We start from the raw sequence: 27,772 nt of genomic DNA, 5'->3' as shown, positions 1-27,772 counted from the left end.
GGTACTACCATATTGGCTTGTTTGCAGAGGAGGCCCTGGGTGGAGCAGGAATGTGTCTCTCGTTTGTTTGTAGGGGAATCTATGTACAAAAGGTTTCAATTCTGAGAGTAGGATGATCATGTTGAAGGTAATAGTGTAGGGAACTTGCGAAGGCGGGGAGCCAGTGGTGGGAGCAATAATTATGGAGGAAAAGGTTACTAAAGGACCTTTCTCGGCCGTCAAGGTCTAGGGGAAGGGGGCCAGGCACTATTCTTTGATGATGAAAGTACAGTGGGAAGATGCACTTGCGGAGGGGGGACCAGGCATTATTCTTTGATGACGAAAGTATGCACTCCTACAGTCAATCATTGCCATGCACATTACGGTTGTTGAGTTGTCTCACATCAAACGAGCCTGGGTGCAATCTAGTTGCTGAGTTTTTCAAATTTGGTGACGTTCCACCTGCTGAGATGGCGTGCATTGATTACCCCCCAATTGTGGCGTTCAGGATGCTAACGTGCATTGTGTTGGTTGGCCTCTACTGAAATTCTGCCAAGTAAAAGTGATATACGGTCCAAATGCTATGCCCCACGACCTTGGACCTTGATGGTGTAGGGAAAGGTCCTTTAGTGACCTTTCCCTGTAATTATTGCGACCACTTGGCAACCTGCAGAGGCGGGGAGCCAGTGGTGGGAGCAACAAATACGGAGGGAAAGGTCACTAAAGGACCTTTCCCGGTCATCAAGGTCGAGGGGAGGGGGGCCAAGCACTATTCTTTGACGACAAAGGTGTGCACTCTTGTAGGCAAGTACAGTGGGAAAATGCACTTGCGGAGAGTGGCCAAGCACTGTTCTCTGACAATGAAGGTGTGCACTCATGCAGGAAATCATTGCCATGCACATTACGGTTGCTGAGTTGTCTTACATCAGACAAGCCTGGGTGCATTCTGGTTGCTCAGCTGTCCAAAGTTGGTGACGTTCCGCCTTCTGAGATGGCGTGCAATGATTACCCCTCAATTGTGGCGTTTAGGCTGTTGACATGTGCTAGGTCGGTTGGGCCTCTGCTAAAATTCCACCAAGTAAAAGCAAGTAGGTACGATCTAGATGCTATGCCCCATGACCCTGGACCTTGATAGTGAAAAGGAGCACGTGCTTGTTCGCAGTTATGCAAGCGAGGGGGATGCAGGGATTGGGAGCAGTTGTGCTTGCTCACAGTTGCGCAAGGTTGCTTGCAATTGTGCAAACGAGAGAGACACAGAGATTAATAGCAGCCAAACAAAAGAGACACATAGATTAATAACAGCCAAAGCAGCGTGTGCATGGGAGGAGACGACAACTAGGCGTGCGTCAATTTTCAGAGGAAGGGAGACGATGACAATGCAACGGAGTGAGCAAGGGGGGTTTATTGCTTTTGGTTCTTTTCCTTTGGAAATGCGCACAAAATCTATGTGGATTCCGTCTAAAAGAAGTGGAAAAGAGTAGCTAGCTGGCCAAAATGTTCTTTTTTTGGGGGCTCATTAAGAAGATTCTACGGAGATGCTTTGTTGTTTTAAGAGCAAAAGGGAATAGAATAAAATTTTTGGACAGGGCACGCAGTGGAGAGAGAGAGAGAGAGAGAGAGAGAGAGAGAGAGAGAGAGAGAGAGAGAGAGAGAGAGAGAGAGAGAGAGAGAGAGAGAGAGAGAGAGAGAGAGAGAGAGAGAGAGAGAGAGAGAGAGAGAGAGAGAGAGAGTAGATTTGTTTTTGATGTGGGTGCGTGTGAAGCTACACCATGTCCATCAACAGGGGAAGTGAGGTAGAGAGGTACACAACAATCGGTAGCCAAGCATGTCGTTAAGGGGGAGGAGCTGACTAAGACGGATTCTGCAGGGCCCTCTTACTGTCACTCACTTGCTGCAGGCGACTGCATGACCAGGCCAAGGAGATGTTGAAGGGAGGGGGAGAGCATTGCTCGTTTGCAAGGGAGGGCTTGGGTAGAGGTGAAGACTCTCTCTCTCTCTCTCTCTCTCTCTCTCTCTCTCTCTCTCTCTATGTCTTGCATTCAAGAGGCATCAACACATGGTCTACATGTTTGTAACCGAGCAGAAGGAGGAGATGTTGGGAAGGAAATGAGGTATGCACGGCAAGTACGGGTGAGGGGGGGGGGGAGGTTCACACACTATTGGGCATGCATGTGAGCACTCGCTAGGTCGTGTTCGTAGCAGGTGTGCGCAGAGGGGAAACACATGGAAGCAACACCCTAGTGAACAAGCAGTTCAGATTGATGAGTAGGGGGGAAATAGCAGGAATGCGCTCTAGCCTTGTTTTCCTTCTAGTTAAAAGATTCCACAAAGAATCATATCCGAAAAATTAATAGGTTTGCATGACAATCGACCAACGTTTTTTTTATTAGTATTAGAAAGAATCCTCAAAGATCCTTTGAAAGGGAAAAGTAAAGGAGGGGAAAAAAGGAGAGGCATACACTGGCAAACGATTTTATTAAAGATGCCTCGACATTAGATAGGAAGAATTCCAGAGCTATTACTTACAAGCCGACATGTGGGTTTAATCTTGGAAGTGGTTTTTGATGGGCATCTCAGGAGCTGTGCTATGGAAATGAAAGAAAAAGGCGGAGATCATTGAGATCCAGGGGGCGAAAGGGAAAGAGGACACATGGGCATGAGCTAGGCAAGGGAGCGAGTGACGCAGTTCTTATTTTTTAATTGGAATTGACATGAGTTGCTCTCTCTCTCTCTCTCTCTCTCTCTCTGATGAAGATTTCTTTTGTCTGGATCTTTCCTTCCTTCCCCCCTTTCCCCTTGTGGAATTGACATGATTGCTCTCTCTCTCTCTCTCTCTCACACACACACACACACACACACACACACACACACACACACACACACAGATCTTTCCTTCCTTCCCCACTTTCCCCTTGTGGAATTGACATGATTGCTCTCTCTCTCTCTCTCTCTCTCTCTCTCTCTCTCTCTCTCTCTCTCTCAGATGAAGAGGTTTTCTGTCCGGATCTTTCCTTCCTTCCCCCTTCCCCTTGTGAGCGTACAACAAATCTCTATGTCCTTCCTTCCTTCCCCTTGCAAGCGATGCAGGCAAATGGAGATCTCTGACTGTTTATTGCATTCAATGCAAGGACGAGCCTCTAGGCCCTCTCTCTCACTTTGTATGTTGATTCTCCCGTCTAGCTGGCTCTGGTATGGCACCTCTGCTAAGGGTGCTCATGGCCAACTTGCCTCGTGCTACTTGTCCCTCCTTCCCTCTCTCTCTCTCTCTCTCTCTCTCTCTATGTTGCCTGAGCCGCCTCTACTAGTGCCCCATGACGAGCTTGTGTCACACTATCTCTCTCTCTCTCTCTCTCTCTCTCTCTCTCTCTCTCTCTCTCTCTCTCTCTCTATGTTGCCTGAGCCGCCTCTACTAGTGCCCCATGACGAGCTTGTGTCACACTATCTATCCCTCTCTCTCTCTCTCTCTCTCTCTCTCTCTCTCTCTCTCTCTCTCTCTCTCTACATTATTGGGAACAACAACAAATATGGTGAGATTCCTCTTATAAAAGTGTGAATACACCGAGTAGTAGGGAAGAAAGGAAAGGGGGCGCGCAGGGGGGGGGAGGGATACACATGAGTTTTTTTCTCAATGTTTAAGGCCACCATGCACATCATCAAAGGCTTATTTCTAGTGGTTTAGCTTGATCCTTATTCATTCAACGTGATGGGTTCAAATTCCAGTAATTAAGATTGAAATTAAAGGTTGCCTCTGAAATGGAGATTGGGTGGATATTTTGAAGCATCTTGTGAAGATTCCGCATAATGAGAGATAAAGTAGGCCGAATAGTAGTAGCTCTCATTATGTAATGGTGAATAATGCAAGAAATCTCTTCGATTAGAAAGGACTTTTATGTCCTTGGACACTTTTGTGTCCTATTAAGTGACTATTATGTCCTTGGACACTTTTGTGTTTTGTTAAATGACTAATTTGCTTGAATTATTTGAAGAGTATGAAAATGAATTTCTAGGTGATATATATCCACGAAGTTGCCTTATGACATGAAAAAAACTTGAGTTTTTTTTGAAATATCAATCTCACCACTAACCTTACTCTTGCATAACTGTTTTGAACCTAAACTGTGTGAAAAAACGGGTCCTGTTTTTGTCTTCTTCTAAAAAAAATGCAACTATACCACTCTAAACTTTCAGATTTATGAGGTTTAGATTGCTAGAGGATAAGGATTCATAGTTCTCAACATGTTGTGCCATAAAATCTAATATCTAGCCAACCCAAATGATTTTCTCATATTAAATTGATCATTTAATGTGGAATAATAAACGGGAACAAGGGTTAGAACATAGACATGAGCTTACAGATTTATCTCAACACGGGGCCAATGGTAAAGGGGTCCACTTGAGAGATGGTTTGTCAAAGAGCAAGGCTAACTAATGGAGCTTAAAGACCTTAGGGTTAGCTTCATTAAAGACCTCCAATGGTTAGTGTGAAAAATCCTTTGACCTTAGGCAAGCTAGGTCTGAGCTTGAGGTGGGAACCCAACCTAAGCTTGAGGTGCTTGTCGTGCTTGATGACTAAGGTGCTTGAGGTGCTTATCATGCTTGATGACTAAGGTGCTTGAGGTGCTTGTCATGCTTAATGAGGAAGGTGCTTGAGAAGCTTCCCGTGCATGGGGGGTAAGGTGATTGAGTCAAAAAGAGACCCTAAAAAGGAGGGAGAAAGCCCCAAAGTTAGGGGAATCTTTGACTTAACCTCCCACTCACCCAAAGGGTATCCCTTTTCTCAAGGGGCACATGGGACACATGTCAGACTCTCCCTATGCTTAGCCACATGGTGTGCTTGAATGCTATTGGTTGGGCTAAAGAGGGGTCCATTGAGCTTCTAGTTCCACCCAACAAATATCTAGATATTTTCAAGCTCTCTCTCTCTAAGGGGTAAGGAGGACACTTGTTTAAAGACTACCCATGTACTTGAAATGCATGCTGCATGTGATTGGCTAGGGGGAGAGGGGTCCAATGAGATTGAGGTATGAGAAAAAGGTAGAACTCACCCCAAGCAAGCAAGGGGTGTGTTGGGGGGAGTACACACACACACACACACACACACACACACACACACACACACACACACACACACACACTCATTTTGGAGATAGATTCTCACACTTGGTGAACTGAGAAGTCAGAGCTTACACCAACACTTTTGGCTATGGAATGCAAATCCAACCAAGATCCATGCTTCATTGCTTAAGCTTGTCATCTTCTCCATCTTCATTACTATGCTATTATGTATGCTAGCAAGAAGAGTGATGATAATTGAGGAACTATTTCTTTCTCCTATGAAATGTTTCTTCCTCCCCTTCCCTACCCTCATTCCCTGCTAGCTCTCTCCACCTTCGAAGGTGTTTGAGGCCTTGGAACTAAGGCTTGGGATAGTTAATGCTTTCTACAAAGTTTATGTTATGCTCGTGATGCATTCAGCTTTCCATCTTCATAGAATCACCTAGGTCACAAGGAACACAAAGATTGTATTGTACCAAGTCTCTCTTGATGGGAGAAACTATAATACAAATGCCTGTTGGAGGGGCAACCGGCTCTTGTATCAATCCGGTCCTCAACTGTTGTCATGTTCTCTAAACTCTCTCTCTTGCAAAAGTATTGTTCATGCCAAGATAGCTAAGTACCATGTTTATGTTCCTACCATCAATTAAGTTCACCCGCTATGCTCACAAAGTAATCTCACAGAAGGGCTTTATCTAATTCCCTAATTCCGCTACTCTCAGAGTTCATAGGCCATTTGCATTACGTTGGTATCAAAGCATTTGGTTTCTCTTTTCTTGCTTAAGAAGAGAGGTCCTTAAGCAGCCTATTAATGGTTGATTTTGTTAATTATATTAGGGTAAGTGGGACTGGGATCTATTATCGATTTTGTTGAGCCCACTATGTGGGATATGGTGCACACCTTGGGAGCTTTGGTTTTGATAATGGAGTCTTTTCAGACTTGCCTACAGCTTTACCATTATTGATTCATAAGAAGTTCAAAAGGAGCTATCCCTCGGTATCTTTGCTATGTTAGACCCACTCCACTACTCTCTGTAATTAACCAATTCGAGCCGTGGGTGTAGATACTAAGTGCCGATTTTCAAAGGCTAAGAGGAGTAGCAACTAAGGTTTTGAATTGCCAAAGCATACACTAAGTACACACATAAGTTTAATTAACATGGATTACAATAACCAAGAGAGTAGAATGAACATTGATAACTTTGATTTTGTACATGAAGGTGCTAATGATGATGCTCCCATGTTTGTGAATTATCTTGTTACTAGGTTGGAACAAGCTATGGGCAACCCGGCTTTGCAAGCCGAAGTTACCCAACAACTTCGTGCTTATGGGATTTCCTTTCCTCTCCAAGAGGAGAGAGAGCTTAGGAGGCCTCTTGATGAGACCCACAAAAGAAGACTCTCTCCCATACGAGAGGAGGAATCCAAGGAACAATAAAGTAATGAATCCCTAAGTTCCTTGGATTCCCACACATCCCTAAAGTAATGAATCCCTAAGTAGTGAATCCCTAATAAACTAATGCAAAATTCTTCCCAAGGCCATTCCAACAACAACAACAACAACAACAATCGGTCCAAAGAGAAAGCAGTTTACAAAGGTAAAAATAAACTCTCTCCTGAAGAGCTTGAAACTTTTGCAAGGATCACAAATGTTTTAAGTGTGGGGAGCAAGGGCATGGTTATCATTCTTGCCCCAAAAGAAATGCTAGCAATGAGACTCCTAGAGCTTCCACTATTGAAGCTCCAAAAGAGGATGCTCATTGCAAAGGATCACCTCTCTCCTATGCTTGGGGAAAGGTAAGGGAGCATGATGCCTTCATCTTGTTTGACCCCGACTCTACTCACAACTTCATATCAATGGAGTTGGCCACCAAGCTGGGCATTCAAGATTTTGAGATGGGAGGTGCTGTAACTACCGATGCCGCTTTCAAGGGACATCAAACCTCCGTTACTCCCTTGATTGGGAAGTTGAGGCTTCATGTCCAAAGCTATGTTGACAAAGAAGACTACTTTATTTCTCCTCTCCAACATAAAGATGCTATCCTAGGGGCACCATGGTTCAATCACATGGCTGCCAACATGAAGTTCCCTGAAAGGAGAATCTACTTCACCTACAGGGGAAAGAATATGTATATAGATGCTAAATGAGTTTGGTCGTACTATACCACTTGTAAATCCTCTTGTCCTTGATAAATCAATGAAGAGCTCGGTTTTTGTTTACATGGTTTTTGTCAAAGAATCCCTAAAAGGTCCTTATGTTTCATCAGCGGTGAATGGTAGGAATCAAGAAGAGTTAGACTGGTCTAACTTTCTAAAAGGATTCCAAGATGTGTTCATCGATGATATCTTTATGGACTTACCTCCAAAACGATCGAGGGGATGATGAACATCAGATTGAGCTCCTATCAGGAAACTTATCTCCTAACAAACCTCCTTATCTAGTTTCCCAAGTGTAACAAGAGGAGATCATGAGGCAAGTACAAGAATTGGTAGACAAAGGGATGGTGAGGCCTAGCTCCTCTCCCTTTTGTTCTCTAGTTCTTCTAGTGCAAAACAAAGATGGCACATACCGTATGTGTGTGGACTATCGCACAAACCATATCACTATCAAAAACATATTTCGTGTACCTTGGGTAGAAGATCTATTTGATAAGCTACAAGGCTCTACCTACTTTAGTAGGATTGACCTTAAAAGTGGCTACCATCAAATAAGGATAGTGAATGAAGGTATCCTAAAGACCGTGTTTCGTACAACGTTTGGCCTTTATGAATATCTAGTAATGCCTTTTGGCTTGACTAATGCACCAGCTACATTCAATCGATTAATGGAAAAAAAAATTAGACCCTACCGCAAATTTATTGAAGTGTTCTTTGATGTTATCATCATCTACTCCAAGTCCTTGGAGGAACACAAGCAACATCTCCAAGTGATTTCTCAAGCATTAAGGGAGAATAAGCTTTTTCTCAATTAAAAAAAAAAGAAAAATTTTCCTTCAAGAGATTCAATACTTAGGTCATAATATCTCTCAAGATGGTATCTGTATGGATCCATCAAAGTTGGAGATAATAAAAGCATGGCCTAATCCAAGGAATCTACATGAGCCAAGAAGCTTTATTAGTATGTGTGCACACTATAGACGCTTCATAGAAAAATTCTCTCAAACAGTAGGACCATTACATGACTTAACAAAGAAAAATGTTAAGTATTCATGGACTGCTAAGGAGCAAAGTGCTTTTGACAAGCTCAAAGAGAAGCTTACCTCCCAACCAGTCCTTATGCTTTGGGATCTCTCAAAGCCATTTGAGGTCCAACGTGATGCTTGTGGTGATTGCCTTGGAGCAGTCTTGCTTCAAGAAGGGCATGCCATAGCATATGGAGTCGAAGGCTCAATAAGGATGAATGGGTCTTAGGCATTTATGAGAAAGAGCTATTAGTTATTCTACATGCCCTAGACACATGGAAGCACTATCTATTGGGGACTCCATTCATTTTACAAACAGACCATCAAGGTCTCAAGTACTTCATGACGGAAACAAAGCTTTCCGACAAACAAATGAGGTGGGAAAATTTTCTTTCGCAATTTATTTTCCACATTGCTCACATTGCTGATAAGCACAATCAAGTGGCCAATGCACTTTCACGAGACGACCAAAAGTTAATGTTGTGTCTGTAGCAACTCACAATGATCTATCTTCTATGATAGATGAGTATGCTATTGACCCTGACTTTAAAGACATAATGTCAGCCCTTGCTTTGGGGAAGAAAGAGGAACCATTTACCTTGCATGATAGTTATCTTCTCCATGGCAATAGGCTATGTGTTACCCAATCCCTTCGTGTGAGAAAGTCATGTATGAATCCCATGCTCCTCCCTACATGGGGCATAGAGGCATTCAACCTACTATTTGAGGAGTAGAGACGTACTTTTATTGGCCTACCATGAAAGTAGACATATAAGAGTATGTTTTAAAATGTGTGGTATGCCAAAAGACCAAGTATGATAGAGGGAAGCAAACTAGATTACTCCAGCCATTGCCAATCCCTGATTTACCATGGGAGAGTATATCCATGAATTTTATCTTTGGATTACCCAAGTCTATCCATGGGAATACGAGAATATGAACAACAGTCAACAAGTTTAGCAAGCAAGCACACTTTTTCCTTGTCAAGAAGACTATTAAGGCACACCAAATGGCAACTCTCTTCATATCCCATATTTTCAAACACCATGGATTGCCAACATCCATTGCGTCAGATAGAGATCCTAGAATGACTAGTGATTTTTGGAAAGGTCTCTTCAAAAATCTAGGTACAAGATATAATTTTTCTTCGGCCTATCACCCACAAATGGATGGCCAAAGTGAGATAGCCAATCTTACAATTCTTGATCTACTAAAGACGTATGTTACAGAGGTAGATCAATGCTCACAATGGGAAAAGTACTTACCTCTTATAGAGTATGCGTATAATAATACTATCCATACTTCTACAAGAATAGCACCTTTTGAAATCATAGAGGGAAGACCTAAAAGTCCCTTGCTACTTAAAGTACATGGGAAGATCTTTGTTGCCAATGAGTATAGCCGTGAGTTGCAAGCATCTTTTCAAAAGATTAAGGAGGCTATATCCATCTCTCAACTAAGGCAAAAAGCTGCTACTGACAAGCACAAAAGGGCCTTAACGTTCAAAGAAAATGATTGGGTCTTACTTAAATTTCCTAAGGCTCGATGAGGCAAACGATGGGCAAAAATCCTAAGGGCCATCAAAAATATTATGCTAAACTAGCAAATAGATACTATGATCCTTTTCAAATTTTGAAGCCAATCAATGAGTTGGCTTATCAACTCAAGTTGCCTAACCATTGGCTCATACACAATGCTTTTCATGTGAGCCTACTTAAGCCCTAAAAGGGAGAGCCTCCAAATGAACCAATTATTGAAGACCCTCCCAAAACCGAAGACCAAGAAGAGGTGCTACAACCCGAAGCTATCCTTTGGCATGAAGACAAGGTACTACAACATGGTAAGATTATCCGACGATATCTTATTAAGTTCAAAAATTATCCTTTTGAAGATGCTAGATGGATGCAAGGAATCCAGCTTAAGGATAGTATGAACCTTGTCAATGCTTACAATGCTACATTATAGTAAGAAAATGTACACGTTTCTTTTAAATGATCAATGTTTTGTGTCTTATAAGACTAATTCTCTCTTTATTGTGCACAAATTTAAATAGTATGCATACTAAGAATCATGTTGTGATGACGACGTCTCTCAAACACCATGTACAATTTGGCACTCTACTTGGGAGGATGAAATGGACTAAAGAGCAGACATGCTTGCGGCAGTTATGTCTCCCAAGCACCAAATGGATTAGTCATCCATCTTGGAATGATGTCATAGGGTGAAAAGGGATCCTCTACCCGCTAAATCAAATTGAATAATAACTATGGCTTTATCTCTTTTACCTCATAGTCGAGGACGACTATGAATTCAAGAGAGAGGTAATGTCATAAAATCTAATATCTAACCAACCCAAATGATTTTCTCATATTAATTTGATCATTTAATACGAGATAATAAACAGGAACAAGGGTTAGAATATAGACATGTGCTTACAGATCTATCTCAACACAGGGCCAATGGTAAAGGGGTCCAAATGAGAGATGGTATGCCAAAGAGCAAGGCTAACTAATGGACCTTAAAAGGCCTTAGGATTAGCTTCATTAAAGACCTCCAATGGTTTGTGTTAAAATTCCTTTGACTGTAGGCAAGCTAGGGCTGAGCTAGAGGTGTGAGCTAGAGGTGGGAACCCGACCTAAGCTTGAGATGCTTGTCGTGCTTGATGACTAAGGTGCTTGACGTGCTTGATGACTAAGGTGCTTGAGGTGCTTGTCATGCTTAATGAGGAAGGTGCTTGAGAAGCTTCTCATGCATGGGGGGTAAGGTGCTTGAGTCAAAAAGAGACCCTACAAAGGAGGGGGGAAGCCCCAAAGTTAGGGGAATCTTTGACTTAACCTCCTACTCTCCCAAAGGGCACCGCTTTTCTCAAGGGGCACATGGGACACATGTCAGACTCTCCCTATGCTTAGCCACATGGTGTGCTTGAATGCAGAGGGGTCCAATGAGATTCTAGTTCCATCCAACAAATCTCTAGATATTTTCAAGCTCTCTCTCTCTAAGGGGTAAGGAGGACACTTGTCCAAAGACTACCCATGTACTTGAAATGCATACTGCATGTGATTGGCTAGAGGGAGAGCTTGAGGCATGAGAAAAAGGTAGAACTCGCCCCAATCAAGCAAGGGGTGTGCTAGGGGGGTACACACACACACACACACACACACACACACACACACACACACACACACACACACACACACACACACACTCATTTTGGGGATCGATTCTCACTTGGTGAAAGTAGAGGAACTCCACCTCCTTCTCCAAGCTTGTGAGAAGTGAGAGCCTACACTAATACTCCTGGCTATGGAATGCAAATCCAACCAAGAGCCATGCTTCATTGCTTAAGCTTGCCATCTTCTCCATCTTCATTACTATGCTATTATGTATGCTAGCAAGAAGAGTGATGATAAGTGATGAACTATTTTTTTCTCCCATGGAATGTTTCTTCTTCCTCTTCCCTACCCTCATTCCACACTAGCTCTCTCCACCTTTGAAGGTGTTTGAGGCCTTGGGATAGTTAATGCTTTCTACAAAGTTTATGTTATGCTCGTGATGCATGAAGCTTTCCATCTTCATTGCATCATCTAGGTCACAAGGAGCACAAAGATTGAATTGTAACCAAGTCTCTCTTGATGGGAGAAACTATAATACAAATGCCTATTGGAGGGGGGACCGGCTCCGTATGAATCAGGTCCTCAACTGTTTTCATGTTCTCTAAACTCTTTCTCTTGCAAAAGTATTGTTCATGCCAAGATAACTAAGTACCATGTTTATGTTGCTACCATCAATTAAGTTCACCCGCTATGCTCATAGAAGGGCTTTATCTAATTCCCTAATTTTGCTACTCTCAAAGTTCATAGGCCATTTCCATTACATGTTGTGATGCTTCTAGGGAGAACTAAGTGTTAAAATTGAAAGTGATGACCAACTTACAAGAATTGCATAATTCTATTTTTTTGCCAAAAATAGTAATTTTATGAATTTTTTGGTGGCCTTCTTGATATCCAAATGCAATTTTGATTGTGTAAGTGGCATGTATACTATTCTTCCTTGAGTTTTGGGGGACTAATATGCTAGATAGCATAGTATATGATGATGGTTGAGTTTTTTGATTGCTAAAGAATACGAGACATTTTAGTGTAGTAAGTATAACTTTCTCAATATTGCTAGTTTCTTAGGCCAATTGTGTGTAATTTGTAGGTAGTAACCATATCGAATCATAAACTACAAATTTGGCTATATATTGAGTAGATTCTATGGGGTTCTAGAGGTCACAATGCTAAACCTAGTTTTGTCGTGTTTGCTATATTTAGCACTTCATCATTGCCCCCAAGGTTCCACTAAGTAAAAGATCCATTATTATTTTGACATGTTCCATGGCTCCTTTTGAATCCAAAGGCCCAAAGGGAACTAAGAAAACATGTATATAGTATCAGTAGTGAAAGTGACTATAGAAACTTTGATGATAGGTCCGAAGAATGGCAAAAATGCAACTCTTTTGTACCTATTTTTTTTGCCCCCCAAAAAAAGTGAGGCAAAAGCAACCATATATTTTGATCACCAACCCATTGAAGTTAACGGAGCATTTTATCTCATATCCTACAAAAATCCCCACTCTTATTTATATGCAATCAGCCGTAACAAAATGAATGTTTTGAGTAAAATGCACTCGTCCATCAACTTTGGAGGCTTGTTATGACCAAGAGATGATAAATTTTACAAGTTTCTCATTTTTGCCATATGTAGTAGTCCTTGAGCTATAAGCTAATGAAATGATTTTTCAAAATGAGTGGATCTACTATGGTTTTGAAAAAATTTTCCAAAACCCTAAAAAGACACTTTTATGTCCTACTACGTTACCAGACTAGTGTTATATATAGATGAACTTTGACAATCGGTTCACGTGGTACAGTAGGGCCATCTATGTATTGTTAGTTGTCTCTTCAACCTCCTCACAATGACGATGCTACTCAAAGTTTTGCTATCAGCCGTGCCTAGAAAATAAGGAAGAAATTTACTCTCTAAACCCCCCAATAAATTTCTCTCCCCACCCAGGTATCTATTTCTCCATCTCTCCTCTCCTTATGCAAAACCACAGGAGGATTCACACATTGCACAAAACAATGTACCCAAATGAGTGCCTAGAGATTCTGTTTCCACATGAGGTGGAAGATTTTTCAAAAGGATACGTGGTTCACTACTTGAGAGAAAATAGCATACATGGAGGAGTGCTCATCTATTCTATTTTGTGTGTGTTGTGAACCTTCCAATGTATCTAGTGAAGTGGAAAAAATCTTCGTGTATCCTTAACATCATGCTGATTGGACGAAGCAGTTGAGTTTGAGGGAAAAATGTTAACTAGGGGAGAAATTATGAATTGGGAGGGCGCAAGATAGGATTTGGGTGGCTTTGAACCCTTGCATATCACCACACATGCTACTCAAACTGGAATCCCAATCGTCATGTTTGGCTGCCAACAATCATGTTTGCCTTGGGAGTTTTGAAAATTGTCATATGTCTTGTGTTTTGTGCCCATGCAAATAAGTGCCTCGGGACTTGTGGCATGCTGATATCATTTACCGAGCAATATAAAGTGAGCGAGGGACAAAGGTGAGCAGAAGGAAGCAAAGAGATAAACCGCGCCAATTTTTTGTTTCTCAAATGTTTCCTCTTTCATATCCATGACCCTTAGATGGAAATTTTATTTCTTGCGCATGATCCCCATAGGAAGCCTTTCTTTCTTTTATGCTACATTTACATGTATGCAATAATTTTAATTGTTGGTTTCCCTATAAACTTTACTACATTCTATAAGACCAATTGACACATAGAGGATTATGGTTGTATCAATATAGTTATAATGTCACAATTAATTACTCTCTTAAAGTACATTTCCACAATGCAAACCACATATGTGTTCTATACTTGTATGCATTATTGGAGATCCTAATGTCTTTTCTAATTGTACCAATTATGCATTGAGCAAATCATACCATACACCCAACTATTACCAACTTCTGGTGTTGTTTATGAGTACTTTGAACGAGACCTAAAGATAAAGAGATTTTTTAATTAAAAAATACAATTACTAAGTAGAGAAGAGCCTTGGTTGGCTATTAACACCAACATTGACATCCATAGATACATCAAAAAAATACACTTGAATACAATTACTAAGTAGACAAGAGCCTTGGTTGGCTATTAGCACCAACATTAACATCCCATGGGTACATCCAAAAAATAGCGTTTGAGAAAATTTTCATCTATTATTTCTCTAACAATGGAATTAAAGTGAAGATAAAAAAATCTATGAAAAAAGTGTCAATGCAATGGCTACGACAAAGGTGACGCGGGCATACGCATTAGGGGACAATAAGAAGTTCGAATAGAAGACAACAGAAAATTCGAGCATTTCGTTCCAACCACATGAAATTAGATGCTGAATGGTTTTACTTGTCTTGAGATTTATACTCCATGTGAAAGACAATGTGGTCTTAACAGATAAGATGAGGTTGATGGCAAGTGACAATTGGCATGAATTGCCTACAAGCAAAAGCTGATAGCCATACAAGCTCTGTGAGGTTTAGAACATTCAAAAGCGTTTTGAATGTGAAGACCATTTTGTGTTCTCTCCTCAAAGTCTTCACCAGCCCGGTATGTGTCCCCAATTTTGGGAGTAGCTGGATAAAGGGGTATCTTCTGAGATGCTCTTGATAAAATTGAAGTGGAAAAGGCGAAGGGAGCCAGTGGAAAGAGGTGGAGTAGACAGGTGGAAAGGGGGAGAGGGAGAGAGAGAGAAAGGTCATTTCCCAGATGCCGAGAAGGGTGTGGGCATGGGTCGGCAGCTGCGGCAGAGGGGAGAGCGAGAGAGACACAGAGCCAGCTCGTCTGAGCGGTCTGTGTAGCTGGAAGAGGGGGTCGCGATGGGTGCGCAGGTCCGGCAGAGGGCAGAGGGCAGAGCCAGAGAGACACGGAGGGAGCTCGTATGAGCGATTGTGTAGCTGGAACAGGGGGTCGCGATGCGTGCGCGGGTCCAACAGAGGGCAGAGGCGAAGTCCGAGCTGCAGAGGGTGAGGCCATCGCTGCGCAGGTAGGGCAGAGGGAAGGGGGTCGCGCAGAGGCGAGAGAGCGGAAGGGGAAGAGAGAGGAGAGAGAGGGTATCTGGGTAGATTCGGTGTAATGGGGGCGTAGACCCAGTATATAGTAGAAATGCATTTTGAAACGCAAGTTGGAAAAGGTAGGTGAAGATCATACTCTTGAGTCTTGAATGTCTCAAAGTCTTCAGTACCCGGATGAAGCAAGCCAGTCAACGGACGGAGGAACTGATCATGAGCAGGGCTAGAAAAATACATTTTTCCTAACCGAAGAAAAGAAAGGCAAACTTGAAATTCTCCCGGTTTTCAGGTCAAAGTTTGAAGCTTTTGCCAATAATTACACTAAAACTTGTGAAAATTTCCCAGTTTTCTTAAGGGCAAGCTCAGAATCTAACTGAGATTTTAGGATTTCATCCGGTTAAAATACACTGGACCCCGGTTTTTTTCTAACACTGATCATGAGAGAGAGAGAGAGAGAGAGAGAGAGAGAGAGAGAGAGAGAGATGAAGATAAATATACTTGAGGTGTGCAAAAGGGCACGTACTATAGGGGTGCCTGTTTTCCGCACATGACTAAAGAACACGGGGTCTTCAATGAAGACCCCGTCATGGGATCGACGGCGAGCGTGGCAGTGCGAATCTCGAGGGAGATGGACGTCCAACAAAAAACGTAAGTCAACGCCCTCCTTGTGGTTCGAACTCACCACCTTGGCCACGCCACCATGGTGAGCTAACCACACATGCCCGTGCATTTCGGTGTCAACAAGGCGAGAAATAAACTATATAACCTAAACTTCTACGAAGAAAAGTAAACTAAGACAGAAAAAATAAACTCAAACGTGTCCGTTTAAAATCGAACGGCCGAGCTTACCTCGTGTTTTGGGCGCGTTGTTGCTCGCCGTGATGGGGTCTTCATTGAAGACCCCGTGTTACTTAGTCCTGAGGATGTTTTCCCATCAAGGGTTGGGCTTTTAAATCAGAGAACATGGGTTGCTGGCGGCAAAGAAGTCAATTTTATAGGAGGTCAAGATGCTGACCCTAATCTAATTAAAGGATCTAATTAAAGGATCTATGATCTATTTTAGGTGTATTAGTAGACAATAACCCTAACAAGGACAACGGAATTAAATTTTCTTGGAGATTGTTAAGGAGGGGAGGTGAGAATGCTTAACAATTCCAAACAATGGGGGATGATGGTGTAGGGAATGGACCGTCAGTGACCATTCTTCGTAATAATTGCGATCGACGGGGAGCCGGGAGCCATGGCAGGAGCAGTGATTATGAGAGAATGGTCACTGGCGGATCATTCCTGTCCGTCAAGTGTCGGGGGGAAGGGGTCAAGAGTGAAGCACGGCTAGGCATTGACCGTGATACAGTCGAGGCTAAATGTGCAGTGGAGACTGCGTAGTGATCACCGCCATCATTCCGTCAAAGTAATTAATGACAGACAATGAGTGGCTTGCGGATCAGGGCAGGAGTAATTATTAATTAATGACAATGAGTGTCTTGATCAGAGCTTGTACGTGTGCCTCTAACAAGTTATCAGCAGCAACTCCATACTTTCTGGACATCATGCCATTGCCGTCACCCATCAAGAGTCTGGGGGAGGGGGGCAACAACTGTCACCTACGACACTGTACGTAGGGGTTGCTAACGTGACAAGTGGTAGGGCGTGATTAGGTCAATTGCAAGGAATTTTGATAGCTGACTTGGCATACATCAAACCGCATGAAAATTTTGGCCGCTTACTTGGCAGAGATCGAGCAACTGCAACTAATATTACAGGCATTGAGGTGGGATGTTGTGGTTGGAAAATGCTCCCATATATTCTAGGTGCTGAGTTGGTACACATCTGACGGGTCTAGGTAATATTACGCAATAGAAAGAAGATTAAATGAATGGCTCAGATGTCATGCCCCCGACCTTGACATCAAGATGCCTGGCTAAAACATGATAGCATGTTTGAATAATAAATGGTGACTATGTGATTGCATGCGTGAATAAAATAATGGAGGGGGTACCGGAGAAAATAACCACCTAGTCGAGATTCGGGAGAGAAAGCAAAGTGCTAATATAGACACTCGGGTGCAAGCATCACTCGGAGGATTGGTCTAGGAGCACTTGTGCCTTGTTGTTAGCAGATGGAATGCCTAAGATGGGGGAAAATCTTGGCCATCGGTAAATAAAAGATCTCAGAATGACAAGATTATGAACCTTGTGTATCAAGGATGAGGGGGCGGGTTGGTAGGGGTGGCTGCCCTGATAGCCGATGTAATTATGGTCCCTAGATATTGTCATGGCTGAACATGAGCATGACAAGACCTTGTAATTTTTTGGGCTGCTCAATATAAGTTTTGCTATTTAAAAAAAAAAAAAAAAAAAACGAAGATACATTACATCTACTACTACTTGGAAGGGAGAGGAAAACATAATTGCATTCGAAGTCAATCTTTTTTTTTTTGGGCAAAACTCATTCGAAGTCAATCTTGAAAGTTCCAGTCTAGGCGTGGAAAAGGGTAAAATTCTCAACAATCTTGCGAGTCTAAAGAGAAGAGAAGAGAACTTTGAACGTCCTAGGAACACTCCCAAGACTCGGCGGGGCCAAGAGACCTCATAGCATAGGCCTACAAGAATATTGGACTCAAAGACCTCTCTTTGTCCCTCTTCAATTCGCTCAATTTTCTCTCATAGCCCCTTGACTCAATTGCATTTCAAACAACTTGATTAAGGCCATGGACCTTGTTAAAGCCATGGTGACTTTTCTTCTTCTCGTTCCACATTATAGCAAACGCAAGAGAGTGAACAAAGCCACTTTCACCGAAATGTACCTCTCATCTACCCAACAATCTATTGCAATTGCTACTTACCAAACCTAGATTATTGTTCTTGTACATCCCTAAAGTGCTTTGAATAAGGCAACAAACATGTGGTCTTAGGAAGAATAGTGTAAAGAATGTAGTAGCCTTTGCAATGAGAGGTAGATAAAAAAGAGAGAGTTGTAGAATGTGCAAAAATGTCTCATGGCTTGAAATAGCTCCTAGTTGCTCGTTCTTAGCTCGTTAAATGATATTACCCCACCGTGACTAGGGTGTGTTATTTTCTTTGATAACTTTAAAGAGTCTCCAAGTATGGAAATTAAGTAGTTCTTTTCATTCACGGGATATGAAAGACCCTCAAGTCTCAAGCTACGCTTATAGCTTTGCTCATTTTTGTGCGTGCATTGGGGGATGCCAATGAAGGCCAAGAATTCAAGGCCGAAGCGGCTGTGGGAGGAGGGGTGCAACACCCCCCTGTGCAGCCGTCCGCCGATGGTTTGTGAGGATGAAGATCCTAGAGTAAGGTTTCAAAGGGCATAACAAAGAGGCTGTGAGGGAAGAGATCATGACATTTTTTGGAAGAACATCATGAGGGTCCTTCTCATGTTGAAGTTGAGCCCAAATATACATGCACAATTAAATGACCCTTGACATTAAGATTTTAATGACACACTAACCTATTTGCAATAGTGTTTTGAAACGCTACACCAAAGATTGCGAGGAGACTCGAGCAATTGCGAGGGACAACATACTACAACCGAGCTGGATCAAGCCTCAAACAGAGGCACTCCATAACCCATTTCATAAGTAATCCGATTTTTCCAAGTAGATAAAAGATCTAAAGTTGTAGAGCTTTTTCCTAGAGCTATTGTTTACAAAATGTCTCTACAAGGTCAGCAGATAATAAACTTCCTTAAGGAGCATTCTTCTCGTTAAACACTATATCATTCCCTCTACAAATGTGTGGTCCTTGTTTCCCCCTTCTCCAATAATGATCAAATCATCTCCATCAAGAGAATGCATTCCTTAAGAATATACTTTGCCTTTCCCCAAGAGTAACAGCATTGTCACTTCTTGTAGTTTGACCAACCCTCATGCAATGATTCATCCTCTCCAACAAACTCTACTCCCTTTATGTACTTTCTCATGCCAAGGGCATAAACCCCAGTGGTCCTTGAAACCCCAGTGGTCAAGGACCAGGCCCAAGGGGCCGGCTGCTAGTGTCGAAAGAAATTGAGGCCCAAAGGACTATATAAAGGGAGGTTGGGAGGATCATTCCAAAGTAGTCCTACCAGGGGCTTCACATTGGTATCAGAGCCTCAATTTTTGGTGGGCCAGGGCGTGGTGCTCATGAGTTTTTGCATGCTTTTGCATGCTCATGCAAAGGAGGAACCGTAGAAACGTTCTGTTGCAAGGTGGGAGGTTGAAGCTGAAGTAGAGAGCTTCGTGTGTCGGGCCCCTTGTGCCGAGGAGGGAGACAAGCTCCACGTCCATAGAATCACAGGTGATACGGCTAGGCAAGTTCGCCATGGTTTGGTGGTGGTTTCTCGTCTCTTGGACGTGGGTCGGGAAGCATCAGAACGCTCTCTCTCTCTCTCTCTCTCTCTCTCTCTCTCTCTCCAGCATGCTCACCATCGCCAGACTTGGAAGCTCCTTTCTTTCATACACAAGCTCCCAAAGGCTTTGGGCCTTAGGGTAAGGACCTTTTTAATTAGGGCAAGTGCCCACAGATTTCAAGCATGCATCCCAGAATTTGGGAGGGTTTGGCAAGGACTCCGGCACATCATCGATGAGCCGATTTGCTGCAGTTGCAAAATTTTGGCTTCCACTTTTGAAGTCTATTGGAACGGCTTTCAAGTTGGACGACAACAACTGACGTGGAACGTCAATACATCCAAAGGATCCAAGAACGGCTTGTGATTCGGGTTCAATTCAAGCACGACTTGATTTTGTGGGCAATTTAAATCTTTGAATTAAGGTTGTGGGCTTAATTAGCACGGGTAATTATTGGAGTCGGCGATACATCATACGACTACAAACTTTTTGATATCCAAGATTCAACAAGATCTTTGGTTTCTTTTGCGAATCTGGCAAGGCCCTCTACAACACGGCAATGGATTTATTATATGACTTAAGTAACGGTGTACAAACCAAGAAATAAATCTTGTGGACTCAAGCAAAGCTTGAGATTTAGTAGGGCAAATTGGTACGACTGTGAGTCAACATGGTAGGACCATGGTTATTACGACTATAAACACAAGGATCGAGACTAATCAATAGCCATGGCATGTGGATTATCCTATGAAGCAAGACTTCTTTCTCTCTCATTCAGAGTTCTCAAGAGGAGCAAGGCTCCATGCCCTTACTGGGTCATAGATTTTGCTTAACAAGTATCTCTTTGATTTATCCTCTTCCTACTATAAAGAGGAGGTGGGAAGCAAGGATTCAGTTTTCTAGGACATGGCTCCTAGGCAGGTTGTCTGTCCATTAATGCAATCAGACAACAATGGGATCCACCCATTGTAGGCAAGCATGATCTAATGAGTTTTCTATGCCATCATGGGAGAACGATCCTTCTACAAATCCTCAAGATAACAGTAATCAAGCCAAGCAGCTATAAGGTACATCACTTGCAAGTATTTTCCTGTTTTTCAACACATTGCACAATTTGACAAGGTCAATTATCGATGAATGCTTGACAAAGTCGACTTTGTTTTGCTGTGGCATCTGTCTGCGAGCAAAAGTCTTTGTACCTATGAGCAATGGCAGCATCCAAAGTGGGGCTACTGAAATGTATCATGCCAAGACAAAACTTCCCACGTTTGGAATATGCTATGAGCATACAAACTTGGGGGGGGACTTGAAAAATGTCTACAGGTTTTTAAATCACACGTGGACGTATATGATACATATGCTAACTCACTCAAGCAGCAAATATGGCTAAGAGCCAGATTATTTAAGCAAGTTTTTATTTCAAAAACACAAGACAACATGCCACAGGGCAACCAGGTTAGACAATTTTGAGTTTTCTTGTTTTTCTACATTTTAACTTTTACGTTGGCAAAGATTGCCTATTGAACAAAGCAAAGTGTTTTGACAACATTTATGAGAAGCAAGGCTTCTACCAGTGCCAAGATCTTGCTGTTGACTTAAAATCAACGATATTAGCACACTGTTCTAGACATTCGGCAACGTGAGGATATAAGCTCACAATCTCAGTATGACAACGGTAAATTGTGATGTATCAATGCCCGACTGTGCAAGGAACTCTCGTATCGGCTCAATCTTTAGGGCCATGAATGTCGCCAAGGGAATACACCTGTGCGTGCATGGCAAGCCACTGAGCTTTACATACTTCCATCTCATTACTATTTATGATTTCTCTATAACTTACTACTATGTCAAGGACAAGATAAGTGATTGATGTCTTAAAACCTTTTTTATTTAATCCAACGCAGGTGGGTCGAGAAGTGATTTATGTTACCTCTCTCTACGAGAGAGTTGTACAAGCACATTGTTGTATGCTTATAGGATAAGCTATGACACACACATGGTCTACACTGGAGCATATGCAAGGGGCATACAACACATTAGAATAAGGCATTTCCTTAGCCCAACATTCTCTCTTCCTTTCCAACTTCTCTTTGGGAAAGGTGAAACTAGGCATGATTTTATTGAAACCTTTCTATGTCAATACGGTAACAGGAAGGGCTAAGAGCCATATGTTTGTAATCCATCAGTAATTGCTTTCAAGATCAAAAAATTCTATTTAGTTGAGTACCCATCGATTCTAATGGACAAGCAAGAGTCTTTCCATTAGAGATTTTTTGGGCACTAGTAAAGCGGCGCCGCCTCCGGCGACGGCATGGCCCCTCTTTCCCCCACCCCAACCCCCTCTCTGCCTTCCAAGATCCCGGCCCACATCAAAGCATGTGAGAGAGGAGCCATGCAAGGTGGTTGGCAAGGCAGCAATACAATGGCTAAGGTCGTGTAGGTGGTATAGGTATGGGGTGGTATAGGGGGCAGAGGTATGGTTTCGGATCACAGCAGAAAGCTAGGTGTTGGTAATCTCTCTCTCTCTCTCTCTCTCTCTCTCTCTCTCTCTCTCTCTCTCTCTCTCTCTCTCAGCCATAGCCACCCAATCGAGGGGGAGGCTGCTCTGCCTCTCATAATTGATCTTCTCTCTCTCTCTCTCTCTCTCTCTCTCTCTCTCTCTCTCTCTCTCTCTCTCTCTCTCTCTCTCTCTCTTTGAGAGAGCCATAGCCACCCAATCGAGGGGGAGGCTGCTCTGCCTCTCTCTTCTTGCCAACCCTTGTATGGTGAGCCCTCTCAGCTGCACTTCAATACAAACATTGTAGCACCTACCTGGTTGTTGAAAGAGAACGACGTGCTTGGTAAGTGCAAGCGAGACCCTACAATGGCATCTCTTGTACTACCACATTCCTTAAGGTGCAAGTGTACATGTTTGCATTTGAGAGATGTCATCTCTCTACATCTGCTGAAACAACTCTCTCTCTCTTCCTGACCTAACCCTTCAGGACATATCTTGCAATCAATGCACTCCTTCAAACAACATTGCATCTGGAGAGACACCCTTGCTTTGCATCAGCTGAAAACAGCCCAGCGCATACGTGATTGCATCTCGAGAGAGACCCTCGCTTCGTATCCACTGAAAAATATTTCCAAGAGCTCTTTGGCCCTGGACTTATCCTACAATCAGTGCATTTCGAGAGACTACATCTCGGACAGGAAGCTCATCAAGTACTTTTTGTGCTTTATGAAGTGCACCACATTTGGCATACATGTCTACCAAGACAGTGTCAAGCACGACATTGCATCTGTTGAAAATAGCCCACATCTCCTTGTTGGGCATATCCTACAATCAATGCACTCCTTGAGACAACAATGCATCTAGAGAGATTGAGGAATTACATACTTCAATAGGTTCAGGTTTTCTGCCAATGAGCTACTAAGCTAAGAAGAATCACTCTGCATTCACATGTTGACATGCTAGAAGAAGAGCTTGGTCACAAAGGAAATCTTCATTAGAACCCCTTATCTCTATACCTTGAAGTTGTCTAGCCCTTGGCATCATACCTTTTTAACAGAATTGACAGGCGTTCAAGCTTTTAATGAGTGCAACGACTTCAATAACCAACGGCAAGCACAGGGATAGACGCAAGAATTATTTGAGCGTTTTGAGCTACAGCTGCGCAAGTATTTTTTCAGATTGGAAGCTCCTCAAGCACTTTTTGTGCTTTATGAAGTACACCACATTTGGCATACATGTCGACCAAGGCAATGCCAAGCACGACGTTTTCTTTCAACAACCACTGACTAACAATATCATCCTTGAATTATTTTGCCCATATCAACATCTTGTGTAATGCAAAGGTGCAAGTGTACATGATTACATTTGGGGAGATGCCCTCTCTCTGCATAAGCTGAAAACATCTCTCTCTCTTCCCCACCTGGCCTTGTTGGACATATCTTGCAATCAATGCACTCCTTGAAATACCCTCGCTTCGCATCAACTCACTCTTACCAAAGACGGTAATCTTACACAACTATTGAAGCTCACTCATGAGTATACATAGAAACATTCACAAATTATCTCTGTCATTCGAAAGCAATAATAGAGAAAATGCTCTCTATATGTAGTCACCTTCATGTCCAGCTCGTGTATAGTTTATATCCATGTCCTCCAGGTATCTAACTGAGACATGTATAGGTCTAATGACCTCCCTACGTATCAGACACAGAGGGCGCATCTAGAGAATACTAAAAGGGGAGGAGCTTTCCAATAAAGAAACCATATAGCTCAAACCATGCGGAGAGAGAGAGAGAGAGAGAGAGGAGCCTAGAGCTGTTGTAGAAAATCTGAGAGCGATAAAGAGTACTTGAAAAGTATACTCGGTTGCTATCAATTCCAAATAGCTGGTCCGATCCATTGTAGATTTATGGAGACTCAAGAGGAAGCACCTCAGTGCCAGACCCACTCAATTGCGACATGGGTAGACGTGGCCCACAATGATAGTGTCCTCTAGAAGACATGAGAGAGAGAGAGCTCTCAGAATAGGCAAGAATCGGCCTTTATTTGATTTTTTTCTTGCCAAAAGAGAGAGACTGAGGCTGGGTTAAGACTGAACCGGCGGAAGAAACGCGCCTTCCTAAATGTGCCGCCGCCCGAGGAAAAGTGAAAAAGTGAAGGGGGCTAAGAGAGGCCATCAACTCTTCCGAGGGGGGGGGGGGGGGGGGGGGTGGAAGAAACATGGAGGGCCCGGCGGAAGAGTGCCATGGAGGATTGACGCCCCTTTGTTGTTTCTTCCGCCGCCTAGTCTGAACCCACCCTGAGAGAGAGAGAGAGAGAGAGAGAGAGAGAGAGAGAGAGAGAGAGAGAGAGAGAGAGAGAGAGAGAGAGAGAGAGAGAGAGAGAGAGAGAGAGAGAGAGAGAGAGAGAGAGAGAGAGAGAGAGAGAGAGAGAGAGAGAGAGATTGTGAGTGTGGACAATGGTACACTCTGGCTGCGGCCCTTGATAAAATCACACATTCCCCTTTACCCAGGCGTTGCTTGCATCCTCTTATGACCCTCCTAAACATCTTGTAGTATTGTCAGAGCTAGAAAAAGATATGATGAATGCAAGAGTCACTAAAAGAACAACATTAAAAACACCAAGAAGATCAGCACATTGAGTAATGATGGCAATGACAACGATCGACGTCCACTCTCGGGGCGAGTGCTGGCAATCTGGCTCGATGGCAATCTCAGATACGAAAGCTAAGTGAGAGGATCAAAGGAAGATAATTCTTGCGAGCTTCCAACTCAATATATGCACAAGAAGAATTGTAGAACGTCTCTCTCTCTCTCTCTCTCTCTCTCTCTCTCTCTCTCTCTCTCTCTCTCTCTCTTTCTCAGTTGAATTATTGTAGGCTTGGACGCAATACCTTGATGTGGATAGCTACGTCTGATCTGCTTGAGTTGTTGAGAAGCTAGAGCTGATCAAGGCTACTCTCAGCACCTCTTGTGTGCCACGACCCATCGTTGACATAGCCAGCAAGGGTGGGACTCAGGAGACCGGGCTCTATAGTGTAGCAACGGCTACAGAGAGAAGACTTTGTTGAAGCTTTGCACAGCCCATTGTTAAACATAGCCGGCAAGGGTGGGAAAGAAAGCTGGACTTGGGAGGCCAGGCTATAGTTAGTAGCGAGGAGTGCAAAACAATCTATTGAAGGTTCGTGCATCACATTAGAGAGCTTCTCTCACAGGACATGATTGGAAAGGAGTCATGAACGCAGAGGCTCTCTCTCTCTCTCTCTCTCTCTCTCTCTCTCTCTCTCTCTCTCTCTCTCTCTCTCTCTCTCTCTCTCTCTCTCTCTCTCTCGCGGGTGGTCATCTGTAGCCGAGGCACATTGGCAGGTTACAGGACCTGCTGAGGCAACCATGGCGGGTTGCTAATTCATAGAAGTAGAGGTTGCTTGTAAGCATGGGGAAGGGTGAGATAAGCTCTGTTGCGTGTGACCAGTACATGCCATCGCAAGGAGCAGTGGCAAGCTCAATATGTGAGGCGAGAGAAACAGAGATAGAGAAGTAGGTACCAATATGGGACCATGTTATTGTCATTTGTAACTTAAACGCTCTAGGTAGAACCCTGAGAGGCAGTAACTTAAGCACATGGAGGAGGTCTTGTGTCATAAAATCTAATATCTAACCAACCCAAATGATTTTCTCATATTAAATTGATCACTTAATGTGGGAGAATAAACGGGAACAAGTGTTAAGATATAGATATGTGCTTATAGATCTATCTCAACACGGGGCCAATGGTAAAGGGGCCCAAAAGGGAGATGGTCTATCAAAGAGCAAGGCTAACCAATGGAGCATAAGACCTTAGGGTTAGCTTCATTGAAGACCTCCAATAAATGTGTGTAAAAGTCCTTTGACCTTAGGTAAGCTAGGGCTGAGCTTGAGGTGGGAACCCGGCCCAAGCTCGAGGTGCTTGTCCTGCTTGAGGTGCTTGTCGTGCTTGAGGTGTTTGTCATGCTTGAGGTGCTTGATTAAGATGCTTGAGGTGCTTGACTGGCTCCATGCTTGAGGTTCTTGACTTGCTGCATGATTAAAGTACTTGAGGTGCCTTGAGAAGCTTGCCTGAGATGCTTGTGGGAACACCCCCTAGTTCAAGTGCTTTGTCATGCTTGGTGAGTAAGATGCTTGATCACCTAAAGTCAAAAGAATTCCTACAAGAGGGGGAGCGAGCCCTTTTCCTAGGGGTTAGAGAGAGAACACCCACTCACACACACAAGGGAAGCCCCAACTTGAAGAGGCAGCAAGGACACATGTCAGGCCCCTACCCATGTTACCTTCATGTGTTGCTTGAAGCCTATTGGCTAGGCTTCAAAGGGGTCCAATGATAAATTACATGAATTATCTAATTGTTTTAGCATTTATCAAGTCCTCTCTCTCAAAGGGGAAAGGGGGACACTTGTCCCAAGGCTACCCATGTTGCTTGTAATGGCTCCTGCTTGTGATTGGCTAGGCCTGGAGGGGTCCAATGAGCTTCAAGCATGAGCTACAAGGGGGGGTCGACCCAAGCAAGCTAGGGGGGTGCCTAGGGGGTATACTCACCCACACACACTCACAAGCACTCTCATTGTGTACTATGCAAAGTGCAAGAGCTCCCTCTCCTTCTCCAAGCAAGTAGAGGTTGAGAGCCTACACCAACACTCTTGGCTATGGAGTGCAAATCCAACCAAGAGCCATGCTTCAATGCTTAAGCTTGCCATCTCCTTCATCTTCATTACTATGCTATTATGTATGTTAGCAACAAGAGTATGATAAGTGAGGAACTAATTCTTTCTCCTACGAAATGTTTCTTCTTCCTCTTCCCTACCCTCATTCCCTGCTAGCTCTCTCCACCTTCGAAGGTGTTTGAGGTCTTGGGACTGAGGCTTGGGATAGTTAAAGCTTTCTTCAAGTTTATGTTATGTTTGTGATACATGAAGCCTTCCATCTTCATGGCATCACCTAGGTCACAAGGAACACAAAGACTGTATTGTAACAAGTCTCTCTTTATGGGAGAAATCATAATACAAATGCCTATTGGAGGGGGGACCGGCTCCACATAAATCCGGTCCTCAACTGTTGTCATGTTCTCTAAACTCTCTCTCTTGCAAAAGTATTGTCTATGCCAAGTTAACTAATTGCTATGATTATGTTGCTATCTTCAATTATGTCTACCCGCTATGCTCACAAAATCATTTCTTGAAAGTACTCTCATTAAATTCCGCTATTCTCAAATTGAATAGGCAAATTCCATTACATCTTGGGTGGGGTAGACGCTCCATTTCAAGGCTATAGGTGGCGTTGGTCGATCACCTCCTTCATCAGAGCTTTGGCTCCGTAGCCAGCAAGCTTCTTGCTCTTCAAGTAACAGTGGGGGTCAAGCCAGGAAAGCCAGGGAATGCAAAAAAAAAAGCCAGCAAGAAAGGGATGGATCTGCAGTGCCTTCCATCATCCCATTCCCTGCGCAGAGCCGCTCGTGCAGGTATTCTGTAGGTGATCTTGGAGGCGGCCAGCAAGCTGTACTGTGGTGGCACCTCTCTCTGCCTACCCTGCCCCATCTCCACCATCACCCTTACCGGATTGCGCAT

Source organism: Adiantum capillus-veneris, chromosome 14 (assembly GCF_014529385.1).
Source record: "Adiantum capillus-veneris isolate H3 chromosome 14, ASM1452938v2, whole genome shotgun sequence".
NCBI lineage: Eukaryota > Viridiplantae > Streptophyta > Polypodiopsida > Polypodiales > Pteridaceae > Adiantum > Adiantum capillus-veneris.
This window is presented reverse-complemented; position numbering follows the sequence as displayed.